This window comes from Aptenodytes patagonicus, chromosome 2, assembly GCF_965638725.1.
Source record: "Aptenodytes patagonicus chromosome 2, bAptPat1.pri.cur, whole genome shotgun sequence".
NCBI classification, from domain to species: Eukaryota; Metazoa; Chordata; class Aves; order Sphenisciformes; family Spheniscidae; genus Aptenodytes; species Aptenodytes patagonicus.
Genome location: NC_134950.1, coordinates 10,819,691 through 10,843,714, shown reverse-complemented (window position 1 = coordinate 10,843,714; position 24,024 = coordinate 10,819,691). Strand labels below are relative to the sequence as shown.

The following is a 24,024-nucleotide window of genomic DNA, read 5'->3' as shown; positions in this document are numbered from 1 at the left end:
CCTTGTACTGACTCACGTGCTGGGTTTTGTACTTAACCCAAACACATTGCAAAGACACCGGATTTTCATGGGTTACGGTGTCGTCCAGTCCCGTTGGTGGCATTGCGACCCAGGTTAGCTTGGGTTGTGGTAAGGCTGCATCTTTACTGCAGGGAAGGCAATTTTTGTTGTTTTCCCTAGGGAGAAAGAAGTTTTGATTCAAAGCAGGTTTCATACTCGAGGTGATTTAAACATGATCAAAGTCAGTGGAATTTTATTTAAAATAAACACGCGATTCTCCTAATCAACCCTTTAAAGAGAGCATCTGGGGAAAAAATGATGGGGTTTTGTACATTTAATTATTCACCTGACTCTTTTTTTTTTTTAATATCTGATGACGTTTCCACTGTTTGAGGATAGATAGGACTTTATTGACACAATTAGTGAAACAAATGATTATCACACCTTTTATTTAACCCTGTGCTATTTGATCTATTTGCTTGCACTTCCATTACTCTCTTGCTTGGTTACATTACACAATGATATCACCTTCCTGTGCTGCTGCAGCTAAAACAAAGTGAAAAAACCCCTTTTGGCTCTCAGCTGCTCTCTGCTGTTTTTATTGCAGATGAACTAGAAAGCAATGTCGAGCAAAGAGTTATTTGAGTTTCCTTTCAGTGCTTGCTAGGCATTATTTCCGGGCCTGGCAATTGCCTGTGTTTGTGCGACAGTTTTCATATCTTAAAATAACAAACAAAAATCCCAGCAACTCTATTCCCAGCATAATTAGTAAGATCAGAATAGTAAGATAAAGAAAAAAAAACAACCAAAACCCCCCCAGATTATGATGGGTTTATATACATCAAATACTAGACTCTTTATGACTAATTCCCTGGGTATTTTGAGCCACTTTGCTGGGATGTGTTTATTTTCTTTGAACATAGAGGTGGGAAGTGTGGTTCTGCCTGGTAGGAGGTCAAAGAGGGTTCTTGTACTCAAGAGCTGCATGTTTTTGAGATGTTGGGGGTAGGATCCTGCTGATGGATTGGGCCAGACCTCACTGTGATGCTCCTGACGGTGTGATGCTCCTGACGGTGTGATGCTCCTGATGGATGGACATTTTCCTCTGAAATCAGGAAGGCAGGTGGTCCTGCTGACCTGCTGCCTTACAACCCTTTCCGTCCTTCTCTTCCCTGGTGGAGAAAACACCTCATTAAGTTTAGAAGGGGTAGAAAAAAAGGAGAGGGGAGGAAAACTGCCTCCTTTCCTCTGACAAAAAAAAAAGAGGGTTTTGGAAAGATCTGTTGGTTAGGTGAGAACTTTTTTTCAATTGCTGGCTTGTTGTCTACCTCCTCACATCACCTGGCACCTGTGAGGCCTCTGGAGGTGGTGGCCCCATGGTGTGCCTATGCTCAGTGTGACATTCATTTAAATAAACCATGCAAACTGGGAAAAAAAAAAAAAAAAGAAAAAAGGAAAAAAAACCTAAAAACTTCCTACTGTGCAAAAATAAATCAAAAGATAGAAGTTTGCATGGGAATAAGTCTCGTCCAATGTGGTAAGAGCTGTCGTGTAACGGCCTGTCCCTTTCCTCTCTCTTGAAGGTCCCAGTCCCACGCTTCCCACCGATCTGGAGTAATGTTTGGAGGAGCCTGGCAGCATGGTCCTTTCGGTAGCTTCCAAGGATTTTTAGGATCATGGGATGTATGGACCCCAAAACCCTCTGGAGAACGTTGGCTGCAGATAAAAGCATCTGGAAGTTCCTACTGTCTTTTTACCCTGTTTTTTCCTGGGTCACCTCATGTCATTTGGGAAGGAAGCCTGTCTGTCCTGAGGATTATAGCAAACCTGTCACTTACTGGAATACCCCCCCTTGCGTTTTTTCAAGATGGAGCCATTGCTTTACCCAGCAGAAGGATAATTTTTCTTCTCCCAGAGCTTTTCCAGTGCAGCAGCACTCATGTCCAGCAGGTATGTAGATGGTTTTCTCATTCACTAGCCAGTTTGCTTTCCAGATCTTTAGGAGTTCAATCATTTTGTTTCCTTACTAGCTTCTGCTAAAGGTAAGACCTTCCAAAGTCCTTGGTGCCATGCTCTGAAGGTGGGTTTTCCTTGTTAGGACACAGACCGAATTTGAGATGTAGATTTGTGTGGAGCAGTGGGGTCAGCTTCTTCTGAAGGTTTTGATGCCCAACCTGAGCCTCGCATCTGAGGAGGGGGATGGAGGAGCTCATACCTGCTGCTCCTTATTCCTCCTCCTGGATCGCCCCGGACTCTCGGGCAGCTGCCTGCTGTGTTTGTAACCCACAGCCGGCACCAGCCACGTGTGGATCAGCTTATCGGGCTTTGTCATCTGGTTTCAAAGGAGATGACATGAGCGTTTAATCCATTTTTCCACTTCTTAATTTACAGTATTTCTGCTGAAGAACGTCATTTTGAGGATGATTTATCCCATAAAAAAGGAGATTGATTTAAATTTTAAAACTAAAACTATTCCTATTCAGTATAGACATGGATAACTCAATAGCTGTAGTGATAGCCAAATTTGCATTTTTATAGTCATTTACAATGAGTTAGATGTGTAGAATGGAAAAAAAAAGTATACCAGAACCGGATCACTGTGCTGGTCTCTGTGGGTATCAGTTTGCTGTGAAAATCATCCTTCTTGGCAGTTGTGCTGGTTTTGGTTGAATCTCCTCATGTGTACTGGTGAACAGATCTCTCCTTCTACAGAGCAGAGAGAAAGTTAGCTCTTTCAATCTAGCTTCTTACTTATTTTTACTATACAAAGAGGAGGTGCTGAAGGGAAAGGGCTGAAAATGCTTTGCTATACATTTATTCTGCACTCCTATCAGCATTTGTGAGGCATTAAAAGTTTCATCTTCTTGCTTCGTAAGCGCTATTTCGCATCAGATTAAAGGAAGGAAATGGGGGGGTAGAGTGCGTGTGGGGGAAACAAAGTCGGTCGCCTCGCTCTTGAATTTGACTGCGACCCGTAGGCCAAATGGAGATGTTAAACAAAGATTGAGGATAAAAAGTTTCTTTGCTTTAACTAGCAGGAAAGTCAAGCACTTGCTGTGCCTGTAAGAGAGGCTAGAATTAACCACGGGGATTTGGACACGGTAGGTGAAAAGCAGCATTGTGCCAGGTTGGTGGGGATGGTCGGTGGTCAACCCCCGTGCAACATGGTCATGTGCCAAGACAGGATCTTCTCCAGGAGGACTGCCTGGAGGCTCAGCCCAGCAGCATCTGCAAGATCCCACCCCTCAGGGAGGATGGAGACCCCCAGTGTTGCTTGCATGGGCTTTGTGCTCTGCTGCAGAGGCATCCCCTGGGACCGGGACGTTCAGCGTTTGACTTCCCCTCGCTGAACTATGTTCCTGCTTTGCTCACTTGGCATGTTGCAGTCCAGCTCAAATGACGTAGAAAATGCACTGAAAAATGATTGTATTTCTTCTGCATGATGCCTCTTCTGTATGTCTGAAGGCTTTCTCTGATGGCCGAGAGAGAGGAAGGGCAGTTAGGAAATCTATATTCTGCAGCTGACTCCTCCAGTGACTCCGTCTGTACCTCTGGTGAAGACACCAAGTAATTGTTTGCTTAGGTCCACATGTGAAAGGTGACAACGTTACATATAGTGGTATTTAGGTTTTCTCTTCTCCCCTAGCTTTTTGTCCTTTAGCACACAGAAACAATTTACTAAATCTAAATAAATGCTGCTGAGATTCACCTGGGCTCACCAAGCCAAACTCCACTCTCATTTAGATCTGCTGCAAAATGCTGGTTTGCAACTCAGGTTTGGTACGTCGCTGTGTGTTGGGCAGCAGAGCTGGGATCACCCACTGAGATGCCCCTGGCTGGGCTTTCCAATAGCTTGGGCATCCCAGGATCCCACTGTCCTCCTAGCCCTGCTGAGTCTTCTGCTGGTTGGAGCCAGAGGGAAGGCATGGCTGATCTGACCCCGGGTGAGCAGACCGGTGGGTACCACCGTAGAGCAGCCCTGGCGAGGGCTTTGCTCAGAGCCTCCTGATCCTGTGCACCAAATTAAGAAATGACTAAAAATCCAGGATTTGGCTGTGTCTTTGGCTTCAGTCTCAGCCCTTCATTCAGAGATAAAAGTTTTCCTTCCTTAACCTGAATTAACTTTCACGGGTGGGCAAGCACCACTGTGTGGGTTGATCAGGAAAATTGTTTAGCCCATTTTTCTCTCTCAGGAATATAGAACACAGCTTTCCTGTCACTGCAATTCCTGGTGTTCTATTAATTAGCTCCTAACAACTTCTAAGGCACTTAAGAAAAAAGGATCACTGGCAGTGCGAGCTTTTTGTCTACAATTAAAGCAAACACCATTGATATCTAAAGTAATTTTTTTTTTTGCGGCCAGCTGCTTGATAAAGACGTTGCAAACCAGATCGCCACTTGTTCGTGTAAGATGTGAAAAGGTCCTTTGTCAGCAGTGCATGGTGGTGGAATGAGCCCCGAACACCTCTGAACACCTCTTGGAGCATATGTGCAAAATGTGTTTATTGGTCTCCTCCTAGCCCTTGTTGCTCAATGTTTTAGGAAGAGCATCTCTATATTTGATGCGAGGGAGTTCCTTGTGTTTCCTCTTGTTTAGAGAGCCAGAAGAGGTGTAATCACCACTTGTACACAGATTTCTTCATGGATCTTGAGTGTGAGAAGAGCTGTTGGCTACAGTTCTAGAGTACAAGCAGTGCTCAGGGTACCCCAGAAAATGGGGTGTCGGTTGCTCTGCTCCAGTCTGGTGCAGTCGCTTTGGTGCTTCTGGAGATGCCTGTTTGGAGACCAAACAAAACCTACCCATTACCTGGGTAACCTAGAGCAGCCCCAACGGTGCTTGCACTCTGTGTTGCATGGGTCTGCGCTGACACCGAGCAAGGAGAAAAGCCGTGGTAGACGTACCCCAAATCTCGCCTTCTGCATTGCCCCTTGCAAAGAGAGCCTTGCGGGCACCTGAGAGCCTGCCGGTAGCTGGGGGTGGCCCGAGAATTAGAGCTTGGCAAAGAATGATGTTTCAGTTGCAGATTTACAACTGTCTTTTACAAGGAAGAAAAATCATCTCAGGTGTTGTTCAGAGCTGGTCTCATCCTGCACAGATGTGGGGCAACTTCAAAGGGAGTGTAATTTAAGGGCTTTCCCCTCAGTCAGCGTGAGCACCCGGGCTGGGGGGCTGCCAGGTGCGTCCCTGGGTGCTAGCTAAATGATGAACTCCATCAGCATTTAAAATGCTTGCTGGTAAAGTAGCAAAGCCTTTCAGTCAGGGTGCAGAGCGTTGGGTCAAAATGTCCTTTAGGGGGTAGGACTATGGACAGATGAATGTTATTAATTAAAAAAAAAAAAAAAAAAACAAAACCAGAAAGCTTCAGTTTGGCTGCTTGTGAGGGTAATGTGTTTGGGTGTGTGTTTCAAAAGCACATAACTGATTATAAAAATCATGGATGGGCTAAGTCGGTATTAATGATGGTTGGATGACAGTGAAAAGCAGCCCTGGCACATTGCAGGGATGTTCTTGTCATGACTAACCTCTCTCTTTCTCACCCCAGAGGAATTTTTTAGTGCCCAGCACAGACAAGCACTGAAATTGCAGGTTTGCAGAAGTTTTCAAATCTCTCCCCAGCTGGCAGCAAATAAAGGAATTGCAAGTATTTATTGGTTTAAGGGAAAAAAAATAACCTCAAAGCTATAAAATAAATTTGACAATGAAGCTTTTTTTAGGTAGTCTTACTTTCTTTATGGTTTTGTGAGTTGAACGTATCGAAGCCTGGCAAAGGAAGAAGATTTAATCTACAGATGCTGTCTCTTGCTTGATGGTTTCCTGCTTCTAGAATTACTCCCAATTCTCTGGAATTGGGTCTGAGACTAGTTTCAGCTTTCAGTTTGTGGGCAACCTACCTTACCAGCAGGCTGGATTTGCAAGGGTTGGGGGCAGCAAATGCAAGTAAGTGCTTTTAAAGTTTCTTATCTTGGCTGCCCAATGTCCATTTGCCACTTTCAAAATATTTACAGCTGAATCTTTGGATTCGCTTCTTCCTCTGCTCAGGAAAAGCGCTGAAGCTGCTGATGCTGAAATTTTGCTTCGATCTTTCTTTCCCTGTGCTGCCTGGGAGGTTTGGAGGAGAGCGTGCTCAGGGTGAGGGGTGCTGATGGACCTGTGCTCATCCTGCTGCTGTTGATCCCAGGACTGCGCTTTGGAGTACGTTGGCTTTTGCTTGCTGGGCAGTGGTGAGAGCCAGCTTGAGCGAAGCAAACTAGTTGTGTATCTCAGTCCTTAGGTTATGCTAAATCTTCCCCCCCTTTTGCAGCATGTGTTGTCGCTCCTTAGTTCCGCCCCTGTCTTGGGGCGCTTGCTGACAGCATCTTGGCGTGTGCCATTCGTGCCCAAACTTTATGCCCTCTTTGTAGGGCATCTAATTGGGGATACACAAGGGCATATTTCTATTTATTTCTATTTCTGTAAATAAATAAATATTTATATATTTTTAAAGGTCTGAAATAATCCTGCTAGTATGTGTTGAATGGTCCTCTATTTATCGCTTTGAGATGTTGCTCAGCATTTTATATTGACTAAAGCATCATAGTAATTACTTTCAGAATAAAGATCTTTATTAATGTGTGATCTTTGCTTTTTCCATGAGGGCCTGCATCTGCAGGTGCTGACTTACTATGCACAGTAAATACTTAACTATCTGCTGACTTACTGTGCTGCTCCAGGTTGCAAAGAAGCAGTGAACTATCACAAGACGTGTCATTGCTAAAGCCAGCAAAGCAAGAGTATCTGCTCAGCTCCCGAATCCTTTGCATTGCTTTGAGGGGCTCTGCAGAGCCGAAGGTGTTGACAGGCTGTTTTCTTGGGCTCCCATCTGCTGAGCAGCATTATTTGGATTAATATTGAGGAACTTGTAGTGAAATTTGTCTCATGCCACGAAAATGTAAAGCCTCTGAAGCTGGCTGGCATCCCAAGGCTGTGAGAGGCCCTTGGAGGGGCTGTTCGGTGAAGGTGGCAGGATTTGCACTGTCCCAAAACCATGAATGGGACGTGATCTGAAGAGTTTGTAATTGAGTTTTAATCATCTCCAAGCTGGTCTGGTTGCTGATTTCGGGCAGCAAACAAAAAACATCAGCCAGGAATGCCTGCCACAGGGCCAGCCTGCCACCAAGAGAGGGTATCCACCCAATCTTTTCTGGTCCTGTGGCATGGAGCCCAGTTCAGAAACACAAAATACTGTTTTGGGCAATTTTTTATTCTGAGGGTGTTTCTTGAGCTGGAAGCAAATCTCGCAACAATCCTTCTGTTTTTTCCCTGGCAATGTTTTGGGGATCTTGTGGTTTCACCGGCTCTGCTATTGCAGGAAACCATCGTTGTGTCACCTCCTTTTTACCTTTGTAGTATCAAAGCCAGGAGATCGAATTAGAGACCCAAGGCTCCAGCAGCAAAAAGGGGATTTGAGTGCGTGCTCTGCTGCTGTGCAATAAAAAACCTTACATAGTTACAACCTTTTTATATAGGTTACCGTAGATAAGTTGGGGGATGAGGCACAGATGCATCCCAGCTCTGGTGCCTGTGGAAGGTGGAGCCCTGCCCACTGTCCAGGTGAGAGGTCCAACTCCATCGTGGGCTTGACACCCCAGTTTTCATGGCCAAAGGGGAGTGCCGGGGGCATTCACTGGGATGCTGAGCGATGCTGGGACCCCCACGGTGCCCCGGCTCCCCGTGGGCCATGGGGGCTGTCATTGCCTTTCGGCTCAGCCACCTCCACAGTGTGGATGTGCCCTCCTGCCGGCTGACAGCATCCTTGTGGCAGGCAAATGGATGCTGAAGTGCCATCACCCTCCCTGCTGGCACCATCGCTTGGTTTTCATTAAGCTTTTTGCAAGAACCAACTCTTTCTGCTGGGGTCCCTGTGCAGTTTTATCCAGGACTGTATTTACATCAGCATCAGGTGGTTTTTGTTTAACCTTTGCCCTGCTCAAAAATTAAATACCGAGGTACTAGGAAGAGAAGTAATCTCCCAGATAAGCATTTTTTCCCTGCTCTTCTGTAATTCACGGGGGAGCTGGCTTACCCTGCCTGTTGATGACTAAGGAGGAAATTCTTTTTTGCTTAGGATAATGCTGAAAGTTCACTGGAATTTTTTTTATCATGGGTTTATCACTTCCTCCCTTGGAATTCCTAACTCTTACTGTGCAAGGCAGGAAAAAAATAGTGGTGACCGCAAGTTATGGAATTTACCTTCTGTGGAAAAGATGCTGAACAGCTAAATGGTGTTTTCAGGTTTGCTGTGGTTTGCGTGGGGGATTTGCTCCATATCCAGGTATATAAACAGGCTGGGAAAGAGTCATGAATATTCTAGCAGCTACCGTCTTTCAAGTGTGGTTTTTTTAATGTTGAAGTTAATTAATGCTCATATCTCTTGAATATAGGTGAGTGTAAGCCTTCTCATTGTACAGATGGGGAGGAGGTTTGGATTTATCACAGGTCTCTGAGAAATGGCAGGGTCAAAGTCAAGTTTATGTTAAAGAGTTTCTGGTTCATCTTGTTAATCTCCAAACCTCCCCTTTTTTATAGAGGGGATCTGGATGTGTGTCTCTAGAGAACACAGATGGAGTTTGGCCAGAGAGACCCTGCCTTTCTGTTAAACGCATGTTTATTCTCGCAGTATTTGCTTCCCGCTGGTGTTACGGTGATTGCACTGTCAATCCTTCTGCAAACGCTTGACAGTGCTGCTGAAAAGCTTTGACACTGCAAAGCATTGTTTACTTGTGAAAGTATTATTATATTTTGAATATCTATTATTCATCTCTTGTGCTAAAAGTGACATTATATCATAAAACTGCTCTTAGATTTCAGAGCTTTGAGGAAAAGCTGTTTTTTGTCCCTGGCTCCCTGTGACAGTGCTGGGAAGTGCTTTACCCTTTGTATCTCTGCAGTCCTCTCTTACGAATTGTGAGTGACAGCAGGAAAGTATAAAAGAGCGCAGAGGAGCTGGTTTTGATGTTCATAAAAGGCTTTGATAAAAGATGCAGCACATAGACTTCATATTATTTGCTATTTTTAACTTCTTAAGAGCATAAAGCGCTCAGATCCAATATTTATGTAAAAGGGGAAAGAGGGGGGGCTGTATTTCTTCTTTTTGTTTCTTCTTTTTTTTTCTTTTTTTAGGACCAGATGAATTAAAATAGAAAAATGTCTCTCTTCTGTGCCCTAGTAAAATTTTGCTTTCTTCTGTGAAGCATCTGTGTCTGTCTTCCATGAAGCATCGGTAAAGCCGACCCCATGGCGTTAACGGTGTGGATGATGCTGGAGGAGACCAGCTGTGGTTTCGAAGTCTCCTTGGTCGTAGGCTTGTGCCTTCAACCTCCCGGTTACGGCTGGCTCCAGTGGACCCACCAGCTGTGGTGATGTGTGTGGCAAGGCGTGTGCTTCTGACAACAGGTCTCTCCTCCAAGACCTGGAGAAATAAAACACAGGAAAGCCAGGGCAGCTCCTCTCCTTTCTCTAAAGGTCCGATTATGGTAAAGGCGTCTCTGTAATAAGTAGCTTTGCTTGCTCCATAGAGATGAGAGGCTGTGTGCAGGCTGCATAATTGGGGTTTTACTGATGAAAGTGCTTGTCATTATTTCCAGCCTCCTTCATGTTGCAGTCTTCTCTTTAATCTCGTCTGTCAGCATGGCTTGCTTGTGGTGGGCTGTGTACTTGTGCATATTCATGTGCGTGTACATATGAGCACATCCATAACACTTCATCAGGTGCTTTCCTGTGTGCGTGTGCATAGGCACGCCCGGATAGAAAACGCGTGTGAGGAGGAGGGTGGGTAGTGCATGCATGCATGGCACTGGCACGGCCATTTGCACAATCGGGTTCTTCATCCATGCAAGGGCCTTCATGCTGGATATCGAGACTCCTAATGATGGCAGCGTGCAAACCTGACCTTGAGATCCACTTGATGACAAAAGTCATCCTCTTGCTCGACACCACATTTTCTGTTTTACTGGGGAGAAATGCCCTGAAACACCCTGTGCAGGGACAGAATGGGTCCTGTCATTCCCCAGAGAACCCCAGGACAGAGCAATATTGGAGTCCCACCTTGCTGCAGCACTGAGAAAGAGTTTATTTTGATGGGAAGAGCACAGCAATAGCTGTTGTTGGTGGTTTTGAGTTCTTCAGCAACGTGTGCTCATCCAAGGGGGGCTGTTTAAATCAGGTGCTGGGTTTGAAGTAGCTGAACTCAGGCAAAGCCGTCCCAACCTCTCACCCATCTGAGGTGAATAAGCACTTTCTGCTTAGTTCCTCACGTGGGAACTTTTATGTGGAAACATAAAAATGAAGGGAATTTCCAGCCTTGGGTGGTCATCAGAAGATGCTGAGAAGTATGTTTGCTTGGGTGGTGTCTCCCTGCCTCTGCTGTTCCTCTGGGAGCTTGCAAAGCTGAACGCTGAACACTTACAGGGTGAGATGCTCCATGGGGGTATGCCAGCATGGCACTATGCCCACTCAATGGCGTTGCCTCTCGTGTGTACCTTCGTGGTGGTGAGTCCCTCATTATACCCCAAATGGAAGACTCCCAGGAGTGTTTAACTGGGCCCACATGTGATTTTATAGGATGAATAAATGGAAATCTCCGCGTCTGAAGCACAGTCTAATTTTTTTCTTGGCTTACCTGTAAAGCTGTGTTACCACCGCATGCAAGAAGGTGCTGTCATCCTCTGCCGCATGACTTGTTGGACTTAGCTAGCTTATAGCAGAAGCATGTCGGCACATACAGGTGCCTTTTCAACTTCTGACAGGTTGTCCAGTTAGCCAAAAAGTTTGGGTATCCTCAGTTATTCTGTAAGGTACGGGAGGATTTTGTTGTACCATTGGAGTGGACACCATGATAAACTGTAAAAGCTGTTGCTGAATCCAGGAGAGACAGAAAGGACAGGTCAGGGTAGGACTTGCTGAGCTGGAGTGACACCATGCCGTACCCCACCTGTGGCAGGTTGGTTGCATGGGCTCAGAGGTGTTTGCACCCTGCCTTGGTGCATGCTGTGCAGCAGCTCAGGTGCTTCAGTTGCATTTCCAGAAGCAATGCAGCTGCCTTGCTGCGAGTCGGGGAGGAGTGGGCTCCGAAGCACGTCGGGGGCTCCCCAAAACCTGGGGTTCTGTGGCACTGAGCAGAGCTGTGCCAAAGCATCTGATGAAACGTGGCCCTTGGCTGGCGGGAGTTGCAGTTGCTCTTCTTTTGAAAGAAGCTGGGAAAGGTGCCCCAAAACAACCGCTGGAGAAAGTGTCCAGATGAAAGGTCTGGTAAGCATCAGGGTCCCCTCTGCTGTCTTTTCAGGCTCTTCTATAATCAGCTGTCATTTTGGGATCTGGGCATATTGGACCTCAACGAGTATGGATTAAAACTTAAACAAACAGTGACTCTTCTATAAATATTTAGCTCACACGGTTTAGGAGCTGCTGGGAGAAGGAGACAAAATAAATTTGAAGTTCATGACTGTCTAAAAAAACTATTGGAGGATGGCACTCGGTCACCGGATTGGCTGGCACGTAGGTTTTGAATAGCTATTCCTCCTCTTTCTTTTTTCCTGAAGAAAAGGGTGTATTTAAGCATCCTTTGCAGAGACATGAGGTTGCACTCTTCCAGTGTTTACATGGCTGCTTTGGGGATTCAGATCAGTGCAAAGGTCTTCTTCAGCTTGGCTGGCTGAGCTGAGTGCCCAAGAGGAGCCATGGTGTGGAGTAAATGGGTGATGTTCCCTGGCCGTACACATCTTTCTTTGCAAATTTGGACTGGTCATCTGAAGTACATACATCTGCATGGAAGAGGGGGATGTGTCTCTGAGTGTGTGCTTTTATCTGGCCACCTCGATACCAAGACAGCAGCTTGCCCGTGGGCTGGCTGCTGACGAAGGAGCTGGGGTCCCCAGTGGGGCTTGTGTAGACAACGCTAAATCTTTGGTTGCCACATTGTTCCTGCTCTTGCAAAAGTCTCGATAGCAAGGTAGGCCTATCCCTGTCAGCCTTTTTTGCCTCTTAAATATGAAGATAATATCCTTTTTTTACGTTGCAGAGCTCTTGCAAGAATGGAAAAGAATGAAACGTGCTGATAAGAAATGGTATCAGTAGCCAAGATGGGCAGAGGCACGCGTGCTTTGAATAAGCAGGGAACTTTACCACACACAAGAGTCTGGGATTATTGATTAAAAAAGAAAAAAAAAAAATCAATCATCAATTATTTTCTTTCTCTCTCAGCTTGCTCTTCTAATACAAAGTACTTGCAGTTGGACTAGATGATGGTTGTAGGTCCTTTCCAACTGAACTATCCTATCCTATCCTATCCTATCCTATCCTATCCTATCCTATCCATATAACAATAAACCCGAAATACTTGGCATGCCCTGTGAGATGCTTTGCAACTGCTTGCATCACCCCTGCCCCTGGTTGCAGCATCTTGGGGCTTTCTGCACTGGGATGCTTGACGTGCGCTGTCCCTGTGATCAACTGCTTTGCCTGGAAGATTAATGGCAGAGGAGAAAATGTCAGGGAAGGATGGGTAAGAAAAAGGTAAAGTCCTCGTTTGCCAGCTCGTTTAAACCACTTTTGGGCTTTGAGAGAAAATGTCGGTGTTTGAGTTGGATGCGGTGGCGGACTAGATGGTTTTTCTCTTTCAATAGTTTCTTTTAGTGCCCTTCCTAATTTAAAAGGAGGAGTTTAAATTATTGTTGTTTTACCTCTGAAGTGGAGGGATTCCAAAGCCTTTGGCAAATCTCTGCTAAAGCATCTAACGTAGAAATGAGCCTCATGGTTTTTCCCAACTCTGTCTCTGTCAGAAGCCCCTCCTTGTGTCCACGAGAAGCACTAAATCTGTGGAGGTGGACAAAGAGCTTGATTTATGTAGAAGATAATTTTATCCAGTGGTGTTTGGCCAGAAAACATAAAGATGATAATGATTTTTATTTTTTGGCATAACCTTTGCAGATCTCTGTGTTTCTGACTGTTGCTGAAGCAACACTCTGCCACGGGTGAGTGCCAGCGCTTGGTCTGGGATGTTCGGGTGCTGCCTGCAAGGGATGGGTGCCCATACCTGGTCATTTTGGCCCCAATACCCGCAGCATCCTGGAGGTGAGAGGCAGCTGAGGCTTCAGACATCGATTCTCACCAAAGCTGTAATTAGAGCTCAAGCCTCCCGTTAGATTTACGACACATTTGCCTGCTAAACCTCCCCATTCACTTTGGCTATTTGTCCTGATTTTGTACCAAATCTCCTTCTTGCTACTTGAACTGAAGAATAAAGTATTATAACTTTGGCTTGGGGCAGCTGTCCAAAGGATATATTGGGATACACTTGGCCTTTGAAAAGAAGGACTTTAGTCTCCAGCCCTGTCAGTCCCTCTGGCTCCTGGAAGTTTTCCTTCCAAATGGTTACTTCAAACCTCAGAGAAGAAGTTTGTGTGTTTTCAGAACTATGATTAATACTGTTTTTACGCTTCGTTGCAAAATGCCGCACAATGAATGAGACCAGCAGGGTGGTGGTTTATGGGGGGGACAAAAAAAAAAAAAATCATCAAACAAATGCTTTCAGACGCTGTTTTGGAAGAGTGATGTGTGTGTGTGTGTGTTATATAATCTCCTGCAAACTGTGGGGTTGCCTTCCTATTAAAAGGAAGGGGGGAAAAAAAAAAGGCTTAAACCTCATCTATGGAAAGAATGTCAGAAATAGTTGAGAAGTTGAATAATTACAGTCTTTTTTGCGCTAGGTCAGTGAAAGCTAATTTAACATGCAGGATTGCAGTGCCGTATGTCTTTGCAATTACAGAATCACAGGATGGTTGAAGCTGGAAGGGACCTCTGGAGGTCATCTGGTCCAACCTCCCAGCCCAAGCAGGGCTACCTACAGCCAGTTGCCCAGGACCACGTCCAGTAGCTTTGGAATATCTCCAGGGATGGAGGCTCCACAACCTCCCTGGGCAAGCTGTGCCAGTGCTCGATCACCCTCACAGTAAAACTAGGCATAGTGCATTGTATTTCAGTGAGCCGGTCGTAGGTTCCTGCTCGTTTCTGGTGCAGCTTGAAAAGTTTGGGGGTGCGCGTGTGGTTTTGGGTCGGAGTTGGCTTGAGCATGTGGGGGATGTGGGTCTGCAGCTGAACCCTGTGGCTCGGGCTTGGCAATGCTTGGTTGGGGCTTGAGAGGTGGTTGGGCTTGGCGCAAGGTGCTAAAAACGGTCCCCTCGCTGGTGTGCCGGGAGGCTTGCTGCGTGATGGCGGGGTGTCTGAGAGCTTGTGGTCCCTCTGGTTTGGTTTTGAGGCTGTACCTGTTGCTGAGCCTCCAGCTAGCTCCGCTGACTTTTGCTTCCCTTCCCTCCACACTGTGTGCCTATTCCCAGTTGGTGAGTCACTTTGCCACAGGAATCTGGGACTTATTTATCAGCATAAAATGAGGCTACTTGCACTTCTGAAGTGCTCAGCACCAGCGGAGCTGCAGCATCAGGTGCTTCCCCAGAAAGCCCTGTCTCGGTGGCAGACCCCGGGGGAAAGAGGCCGAGGGATTTACTGTGGCTGTGTGCCCAACGTGTCTCCATCTTGGGGGCACAGAGGATGCTAGTGCACGTGGGAGGTCACCTAAACCCCTATGGGGACATTAGGGTTGGCACAGATTTGCTTCCTGGTGGCTTTGTGTGCATTCCTCACACGTGGAAAACAAAAGCAAAGCCTAAGACTATGCTTGGGATCTGGTTCCTCTGCTTGGTCTCTAGTGTTTCCTCCTGTCCTCCCTTCATGGAAAACAGTAGCCGTTGTTTGTTGTCCTGGATGCATTTTTTTTTTCTTTTTTCTCTAAGTCACTTTCTTTTCGTGCTGTTTCGTTTGCTGATAAGTGATGGAAATGGCAGAAATGAGATGATGGCTTCCAGTGAATGCTTCTGCTGTCCGCAGACACGTCCCATCAGCATGTTCGGCCCTCATGCCAGTGACAGGGGTGTTTTCTCATTAAAAATAGACCACAGACAATGCCACTTCCCGAGGACTGTGATTTATCATTTAATAACAAGTGGTTACTCATTTCCTTTGGAAAACTTTCTGGAAGTGTTATTTTGCTTTCTCCTCTTGCCTTTTTTTTTTTAAATTTCCTTCAAAGCTCTGCATTACCCTTCAGAGCCACCGTGTCTGTTAAATGAAGTGTTCCCTTTTCAAGTGGAAATCGTATTTATGATTTAAAGATCATGAAAAAACAAGTCTTAACCCTTTGGGTGTGAGCTTTTCTTTGTAAGCTACTGCAGCCCTGAAATCCTAGCTCAGCCAAGGGAAATGGCAATGGAGAGACAGCTGGGTAGGTGAGACTTGAAGAAAAACGGTAATGCTGATCCTCAATGTGGAATGGATGATCTGCTTGATCTGACTTTAAAGAAAAATTCAAATAATTGCAGAACTCGTACTGTCTGAGTTGCCAGCTCTTAATGGTGATACCTCCTGGTGTAGCAAGTTCTCCTGAAGGATGGAGGGCTTGCAGAACTACTAGGCAAACTCATACCAAGTCTGGTATTTTAGTGGCTACCAAAAAAAGTGCTGAAAGCTGTTGAGTAGTTCTTGAGGAAATCTCAACAGCTCAATAAACAAACTCGGGAAATGTGCTGAAGATGAAATCATCATAAGTGGGTACTTAAGAAGCTAAAAGAAATGGTTTGCTGTTGGATCAGGAAGGCATTTTGAGGGTCAGTAGCAGATTAGATGGTAGACTGCAGAGGATACAGAAGATGAAATGCAACCAGAGGCACTGCAGGTACTTTTGGTGATAGCATCTTCTCTTACAGTTGTCTTAATGAGCTGCAGGGGTGGTTTGAAGACAAGAAAAATAAATTCAATAAAGACAAGTGCAAAACAGTGCTCTTGGAAATAGGATGCGCGTACCCAAAATGAGCAGTAGCAGGTTAACTGCAGAAAGGGATCCGGGAGCTGCAGTGAATCACAAGCTGGTTGTGAATCAACAGTCAGATGCTGTTACAAGAAAGGCAGATCTTGCATAGGCCACAGAAAAATGGCAAAGGTAATAATTCCATCTCAGTTGTCATACAAAACCTCACTTGAAATACAGCATCCAGTCTCAGCCCCTCTATTTTTAATATGAAAGCAGGCGGCTTGGGAAGATGAAGCTTCTGTTTGGGAAATTTCACTTATGAGGAATAGCTGGAAGATTTGTATATGTTAATCCTAGGAAAAAAAAACCAAAACAACCCACAGGTGTCAGGCCATGGTTTGATGGGATGCTGTCTTCAGCAGTAATTTTGGAGCCAGGTATCTCTGCTCTCCTGGTGTTGGCTGTACTGTGGCTCATCATGTGGTCAGTTGTGTAGCCACAACCTGTATGTCCACACTGTGAGCTGGGACAAGGAACTTTTGTTAGTGTAGAAAAAGCTGAAAAGCGTCCCCAAAACAATTTCAAAGTATGGCTACGCAGTTTTGCCCGGACAACAGATGACATGCAGGAGGAAGGAAAGAGGGCAGGGAGAGGAGAGGTGGTTGAGCACCTGGTAGAGTTGAGACTTGAAGGGAACGCAGCAGATTTGAGACATCCAGGAAGGTGGTGTGAGGAGTGCAGCACCTGATGTCTCTCCATGTCTGAGGACAGGACTAGAAGAAAATGGCATACAGGGAAGTGCTTCTCTGGATGCTGTCTTCCAGCACATCGTGCCTGGTAGCAGCCGGGTAGGCTGGCATTTCTCAAAGCGTAGGTTCCAGCTCCTGGTGGTGGTGGTGAAGGAGAATGAGTGATGCTGGAGCTGGCCCAAAAAGCGTTAGAAACCGCTTTGTTAGCAGCACAGCAGCCCTTCCCGGATGGTGGGGCGAGTGGTGCTTGTCGCTGGGAACTGCAGCCGAGTCGTGCTTCCTTCTTGGCAGAGCTGTGCCGGTGTTGCCTTGGAGAGAAGCATGAAGACAAACAAGCCAAGAGAGGGTTTGGGGCTGGGTGGCTGTTTGAAGTCCCTTCTGGCCCAGCATTTCTGCAGCCCTTGCATCCAGATTTTGGCATGGCTTCTGCCGCTGTTAGTCCTGCCGAGGCCGAGTGTCCCAACACCTCCTGCTGTTCTGAATCCACGTTTCCGACATTACTGCATTGCACTTGGTTTTTCGGCTCTTGGGAGTAGTTTGGTTGACCACAAATTGGTCACTCTGTGCTGTGATGCAAGCTGATGATTTCCTCCCCTGCGGATGCTAAACCAAATACCCCTGCAACTGCCATCTGACGGTGATGTTACTCGGCTGGTGTTTGCAGCCGGTGGGAATGCTCTGGAGCCATGCAAGCCTAGATCATTCAAGCTGATACTTATGCTTATGACTAAATGCTAAATGCCTGGTGTGTTCTGCCCTACCAGCTGTATACCCCAGGGAAAAGAGGGGTTTTACTGCAAGAAGAAAGGATATTCTGGTATTGGTTGGTTAATAATAACGCGTAGCATCAAAGCTGAAACAGTATGTGCTGAGTTTTAAAATCACAGGAGGATATAAAAGTGCCTTGAAGAGGAAGATCATAGATAGGCAGACCTACTGGATACGCCTAGTCTTTTGTTGTAGGCTGCAGAGCTTTCCCCTGTGGTTTGCAGGGTTCCCTTGCCTTGCTGCATCCCTGCACAGTGCAGAGCACAGCGTCTGTGCTGGCTGTCTTAGACGATGTAGATGTGAGCCTTGCTAGGAAGATCTAGGCTTCAGTTCTAGCTTAGTTGATGCTAAAATTCCCCTGAAAAAAAATATAGCTGCTTGCTATGCTTGCTTGTGACATGGGTGACATGCTGGCGCTGAATCTGACTTGTGTTGATCCAGGCTGCTTAAAAAACAAAAGCAGCATGTTAATTTGTCTTAAAAAGGGTACAGAGAAATTGAAGAAGAAAACAAGCAATTTGCTATTAATTGCTTTTTCAAGGCTAACAGGCTGGGGCTTACACTGGGAAGAAGTCAAATCCCCAGGCAGTTCCTGCGCACCACATAATACCAAAAGGAGTGATCACCAAATGAAGTTTGCTGGGTGGCGAGCTTGTGGCCGGACTGGCATGGCAGGACTGCTGATAGCGGAGCTTCAGAGCTCTTCAGTATGGTCAGTCAAGTTGTAGTGGCATCTCGGGGACATGTCTTTGGACATGGGGAAAACCCACCTTCTGCAAAACGCAGCGGGTGGTTTGGGCAGTGCTGAAGGTCTTCATTTTCTCGAATGCTCAGAAGGGTCAGGGTGAGCCTCGAGCATTAGGGGTGAGCTTTTTTTTTCCCCCCTCATGGCTCCTTCCAAGTTTGCACTTCTGGAACATGCAGAATAGTGTCTCTGGGCTTGCTATGTCTCTTCCTCGGTTCGCTACTGCTCGCTTTCCTTTGCTTGCTTCCCCAGCCGCCCAATGGATTTTAGGCTAGGGTTGCCTTCTGCTCCTTTTTCTAGCTGTTACCTTCCTTAGTGCTCTGTTACTTCCCAAAAATGAGAGCAAAGGAGAATAAGCAGAGGTGGGAAAGCCCTACTTCCCGTCCCGGAGGGCGCCAAGCCCGGGTCCAAGGCAATGATGGGTGGCTGGAGGGGAGTGTGCTGGCCTTGAGATGTGCTTGCAGTGCTGCCGCGGCGAGCCTGTATCCCTCTGGTCACTCTTTTCATGCATGGGTGTGCTCTTTGCTAGCAGCACCCTTGCCCTGCATTTTCCAGGTGTTTCTCTGTGCAGTAACACGTCATATTAAAAAAAAATAATAAAATGGGACTAGCAGGAGCTGTGAGGCTTCTGGGTTGGGTTGGGTCACTGCCTCTGCCTGGCCAGCACGGGAAGGAGAAACTCTTCCTGCAGAGCTGCAGCAACTGAGTCCTCCGGCAAACACTGCTGCCTATGTGCAACCGGCCAGGGCGCCTCGGGGCAGCACCAGCACCGGGTCTGTGCCAAACCTTGCTCTGCCTAATGCACCGTCACGGCTGCAAGTCCTGCTCCCGGTGCTCATGTGGGAACCTCGCTTGGGAATGTCTCTGGAGGACGGGGTCGTGACGCCCTGGCACACCACCGTGCTTGTATTAATGAGTCCATGAGGATGGTCCTGGTGGCTGTGTCTACTGAAATCTCTAGCCACACGCAGCCCTTTTGCCCGGCTCTTGCAAGTGTTGGGGTTGTTGCTGGCTCCTGTAACCTGTTGGTGCGTTTTGGCTCCTCTGTGGTGCTCTGTTTGGCTCCTCTCTGGCTCCCTCCTTCTGTAGATTTGCACCCCTAAATCATTATTATCAGCATGTTTTAGCAGGGCTTCCTCTGGCATGTGTGCTCATCCTCTCTCTGCTTGGGTTTGAAAAGCCACATGGAAGAGTCTGCTCATGCTTGGTCCAGGGGAGTCCCTGCATCTGCGTCTGTCCTTCTACCCACCCATGTCTAATGGGCAGAGGGATGTGTTGCAGGAGAGGAGCTGGGTGCGAGTGGGTCCCCAGATTTCCCTCTCACATCGTCCTCCGCCTGCACTGCAGATGGAGAAGAACCGTTACAGTTTTGCTGCTGGCCAGCCCCAGGCTGATGGCAGCAGTGCTGGTGGGGCACGTGAGCCTGAGGAAGCGCCCGTGCACGGAGCAACCACGGCTGAGGAGCCCTCGAGCTCTTCGGAGGAAACTGGTGATTAAAGCAGCATTTTTTGCTTCAATACAGGTGAAAGAGGGGGTCTCGTGTTAACTGATAAAAGGTTCACTTTGGGAGTGTGGAGGTGGAAGGGGCTGACGGTGGTCCAAGCTACATGTTTCACAGCCCCCATCAGTGGGTACCAGGTAGGTTTCCCCTGATCCAGACAGGAAAGCTGCTCATCTGGGGGCAGCATGCATCCTGCTTCACCATCATCCGTCTCGCCTCTGCCTGCCTGCTCCAAAAATCATTCCCGGAGGCCGACCTGGAAGCATAACGATGGCAGGAGGAGTAGGATGCAGGACCCCAGAGTGGGACTCATCTGGTACCCATGGGGAGATGTTTAATGTTGTTGTTCTTCCCTCGACGCGTTTGTCCCAGGGCTGTCGCTGCTGCAGGGCGTGCTGGAGCAGGTGGATAGCAAACAGTGTTTGTACCCAAGTGGATCATCCATCCTCTGGTTGGTTCTCCTGTGAAAGCATCTCTCAGGCGGGTTCAGCGCCTTGCCTGGGCGGTACCTGCATGGGGCATCCCCACAGCAGAGAGCTCTGTGTCATCCTCCCGGGATGGATGCTTGTGCGTGCAGGTCTGTCGTGGCTTTACTTTCACCTGCTCATCTCCCGGCACGCTTGCTCGGGACAAAGCATAAGGGTGCCGAAAGTGGGGAGCCTCTGCCGGCAACCGCCGAATGGTGATGGACCGGGCGGTGCTCTCCACCGCGGCTCCCTCTCCCCCTTTCTATCTCTAATTTTCTGCTCGCCTCCCTCCAGCTCCATGGCTGGGGGCTGCCGGTGTCCATCCCCGTGGTGAAGCCTTGCCCTGGCGCCTTCCTCCGCTCTTCCACCCTGCTTTTCCCTCCCTCTCCGGCTGCCAGGTTGCTCTAATCGACTTTGGCTCCTGTCCCAGGAACAGCCTTTCAACACACACAAACCAGGAAGGCTAAAATAACACTTTAAAATTGTTAAATAAATAGTGATCGGGCTCTGCTTAAATGGGAAATGCAGCTTAATTTGTTAAAGGTTTTTTTGTCCTCCCTTGGACGGGGGATTCGTCTGTGTGTGTGTGAAGCATTTCTTGTAGCTTGTAATCTGCGTGTTGTGGCCCCAAGTGGGCAGAGAAGGGTTATGCGACTCCGAGTTACTAAACACTTACAGTAAAAGTGTAGTCATCCTGAACCTCATCCAAAGAGCTTTAGGGGTTTTTTTTTTTGGTTTTTGTTTTTTGGGTTTGGTTGTTTTTTGGGTTTTTTTTTACTTTTTTCCCCCTCTCTCCCAGCAAGATGCTGCTGCGTCACTTGCATTCTTCACCCCGGCCGCCTTGTTGGGAAGGCAGAAATCCTCCGAGCCCGGCGGTAACTCTTTCCAGGCTGCCAGCAGCGGTCCAGGCGCTTACATCCCACTCCATTCCCTCTCGAAGAGCTTTACGCACAGGGCAAGTGCATTCCCTCTCTCCCAGCAAAGGAGCGGCTGCCCACGCAGGCAGAGGTGCCCATCTTCCTGAAACCTGAAAAACACTCGTTTCGCTCTTGCACCTTTTCAGATCTTGAGCAAAAATAGAATAGCAGTTATTGTTGTGTGAGAGAGTGAGGATGGGAAGCTCTGGATAAGCGTTTGGAAAATACCCAGGGAAACCGGCTGCCGGCAAAGGCTCTGCTGAGTGGGAGCGGGGATTGACTTGGGTACCAGAATGCGTGTGTCAGGGTGAGAAATGTGTTTCTCAGGAAGGACACGAGGAACTGGCTGCTTCCCAGCACACACCTCCCTCCGGGGGCTCGTCCTGCAGGAGCCCAGAGAGGTGGCGCTGGGGCTGGTTGTCTTCTGTGCCTCAGCGCTGAACGGGCTGTCCTTGCCAGTTCCTGCTTTTTGTTCTTTCTGTCATCTCTCAGAAGATGCTTCCCTGCCCGCCTGCCTATCCAGCCGGGTTTGGTGCATGTCGACCCACTGCCCACGTGCGGTATCCATTAGCGTGTCTTTCCTAGGCAGCTCCGAAGGTATCCCAAGGCTCGATCCACTGGAAAGCAAGATGCTCTCCGAGATTGTGCTGGCAATTGCCTCTCTTAAGCACCAAAAGGTTCCCCACTACAGTATTTTAGCAAGTGATACAGAAATCGCTGTCGTGGCTGGGGCAGCAGTCGTTGCTGCTGGCAGTGGGCTTTGTGCCGGGGAAGGCTGGGCAGACGTGTGAGCGGTGAAGCATCTGCACCCTGCAGAGCTGTGCACTGAGGATTGGGTTCTGCTGCTCTTTGCAAGTAAAAAAAGGGTAACAGCAAGTGGGTTTCTTTATAGGTTGTTAATTGTACAGTCATCTCTCCTCTGCTTTCAGAGCGACTGTCCCTGCTGCGGAGTGGTTTCCGTGCTGGCTCTGTGGAGGTGCCAGGGCTCCGTAGCACAGGAGGGAGCTGCGGTCCTGCTGGGTACCAGGGCATCCGCATGGTCTGTGCAGAGCTGCAGGGATCCACCTTTTTGGTTTTTCTGGGTTACACCTTCCCCCCTGCCCTCCCTCACCCATGGTGGGGGTGTATGGGCCACACCTGGGCTCACCTTTCTCCATCACTCCTCACTGCAGCCCCGCACATTTGGGCGAGTGATGAAGGAGACAGGTCCGCTATACCAGGACCTGCTGCTCTTTCAGGCTCCTCTCCATTTTTTTTTAGACATGGGTTGTCCCAACCCACTGTTCTGAATAGTAGAAACTTGTCTGTGTTTTGGAAGACAGTTGTTTCTTATTAACTAGCTGAATGGGGAAAAAATGACCCTTACTCCCTGTAGTGGGAACTGCACAAGTCAAAATTTTACATTTCCTTCTTCAGCTCCCCAAAGCTGTTCACGTAGGGATGAGTTGTAGGTCAGAGAGGGGCTTTGCTCTCCTGCCATGCTAGCTGCGAGGGCTACAAGGGCTGTCTGTCTGTCTGTCTGAATGCGTGATGAGAGCAGAGTAAAACTGCAGTCATGGCCTGAGCGGGAATACCCAAAATTAACTTCAAAAGGAAAGGAAGGAGTTGTCTGAATACAACCTGCAAGCCTTTAATTCTTTGTGACAGTGATACCTTGAGCCTGGTTATCTCGAGCATCAGTGTTGCTGCAGTGATGGAAGCAGCCGATTCTATGTAACAGGCAGGTTTGATAGAAGGTGTAATAATCTCTCTTAGATGTTTTAATTTTCCCCTTTTCATCCCAAACTGTAAGTGCAGAGCTTCCTCCACTTTTAATGAGTCTTGTTATGTTGGCCTGCCTTTCAGATTGGGTAGAATCATGTTTCTTCAATATATAAAATGAATCTGGCAGCCTGGTGTTGTACTTCAGCCTCCCAAAGAGACACATAAGCATAAAGCAAGAAGATTCACTGCATACTAAAATGCTCCACCTATTTAAAAAAAAAACAAAAACAAAAAACAAAAAACAAAAAACAATCCAAAAAACAAAAAACCAACTCTGTGAACATCCTGCTTCAACTCTGCAATAAAACTCACCGGTCAGTAAACGGTGGATCTCCTGTTCCCATGGAGAATGGCAGTTGCAGACTTAAGAGCTTGCTGTGGGAAAGGGGAAAAAAAAAATAAATCAAAAAGATCCACTCTTGGTCTTGCAAACAAAGGTTGCCTTGGATTGCGGTCACATGTTGCAGTTCAGCTGATCTCGCTCATGCCAAAAGGGGAAAGATTTCTAGTACTTGCCTGAACCCCACTGAACTGATTTAGGGAATTAATTGAAGAAAATTATTCACCTATTTTTTTTTCCTAACTAGTTTTCTCTTAGACCCAGTTGCCCTGCATTGACTCACCAGGTCAGGGGAGCCAGGGGGAGCTGGGACTGGACCACCTTGATGATTTATGGCCATTATGTGAATTTAACTGCGATTTAAAATTGCACCATCAGCAAATGTCTTTTGGCTTTTCCCTGTTGAGGATGAAGGAGTGTCTCAGGTACCCAAATCTGGGATGCTGCCGAGCTTTGTAAATCATATCCAGTGGCCGAGTTGCATCAAGAATATTGGGACAGAAGCACCTGAAGGAACATTTGGGGGTTAATTGCAACTCCCAGGCACATTAAATGAATTGATAAGCTGGTGTTGCTGGAAACCTCACAGTGCATGTGTCTGTATTCAATAAATACTGTTGACCAGGTCAAGCTCCTTCCCTTGGGTACACTCCTCTGTCCACGCTGGGGGGATATGTTCAGGAGACCCTTGTATGGCTGGAGATCATGTGAAATCACACAAAATCCACTGCTTTGGCTTCACAGATTCGGTATTTAGATAGGTATGTACATTGCATGCATTGTACGTGGATTTTTGGGGTAAAGCCAGTGTAACAGGTTTAGCGCTCAGTCCCGGGCAGTTTTCTCAGGGCTTGGGACTTACTTCTAATCTTTATAAAGCCTGTCAGGTCCCTGGGTTTCAGAGGGTACTTTCTCCGAGGGGTACAGTCTCAGCAGA

At 47.3% G+C, this 24,024-nt stretch overlaps 1 long non-coding RNA gene across 1 annotated transcript in view; it reads left to right on the top strand.

Annotated features, from left to right (window-relative positions):
- LOC143156116 (uncharacterized) overlaps positions 1-24,024 on the top strand; it is a 76,935-nt gene that overhangs the window by 39,847 nt on the left and 13,064 nt on the right. The window contains exon 2 of the long non-coding RNA XR_012994563.1: positions 1,584-1,950. This is a non-coding gene — a long non-coding RNA (uncharacterized LOC143156116). The remainder of the gene's footprint in view (positions 1-1,583; positions 1,951-24,024) is intronic.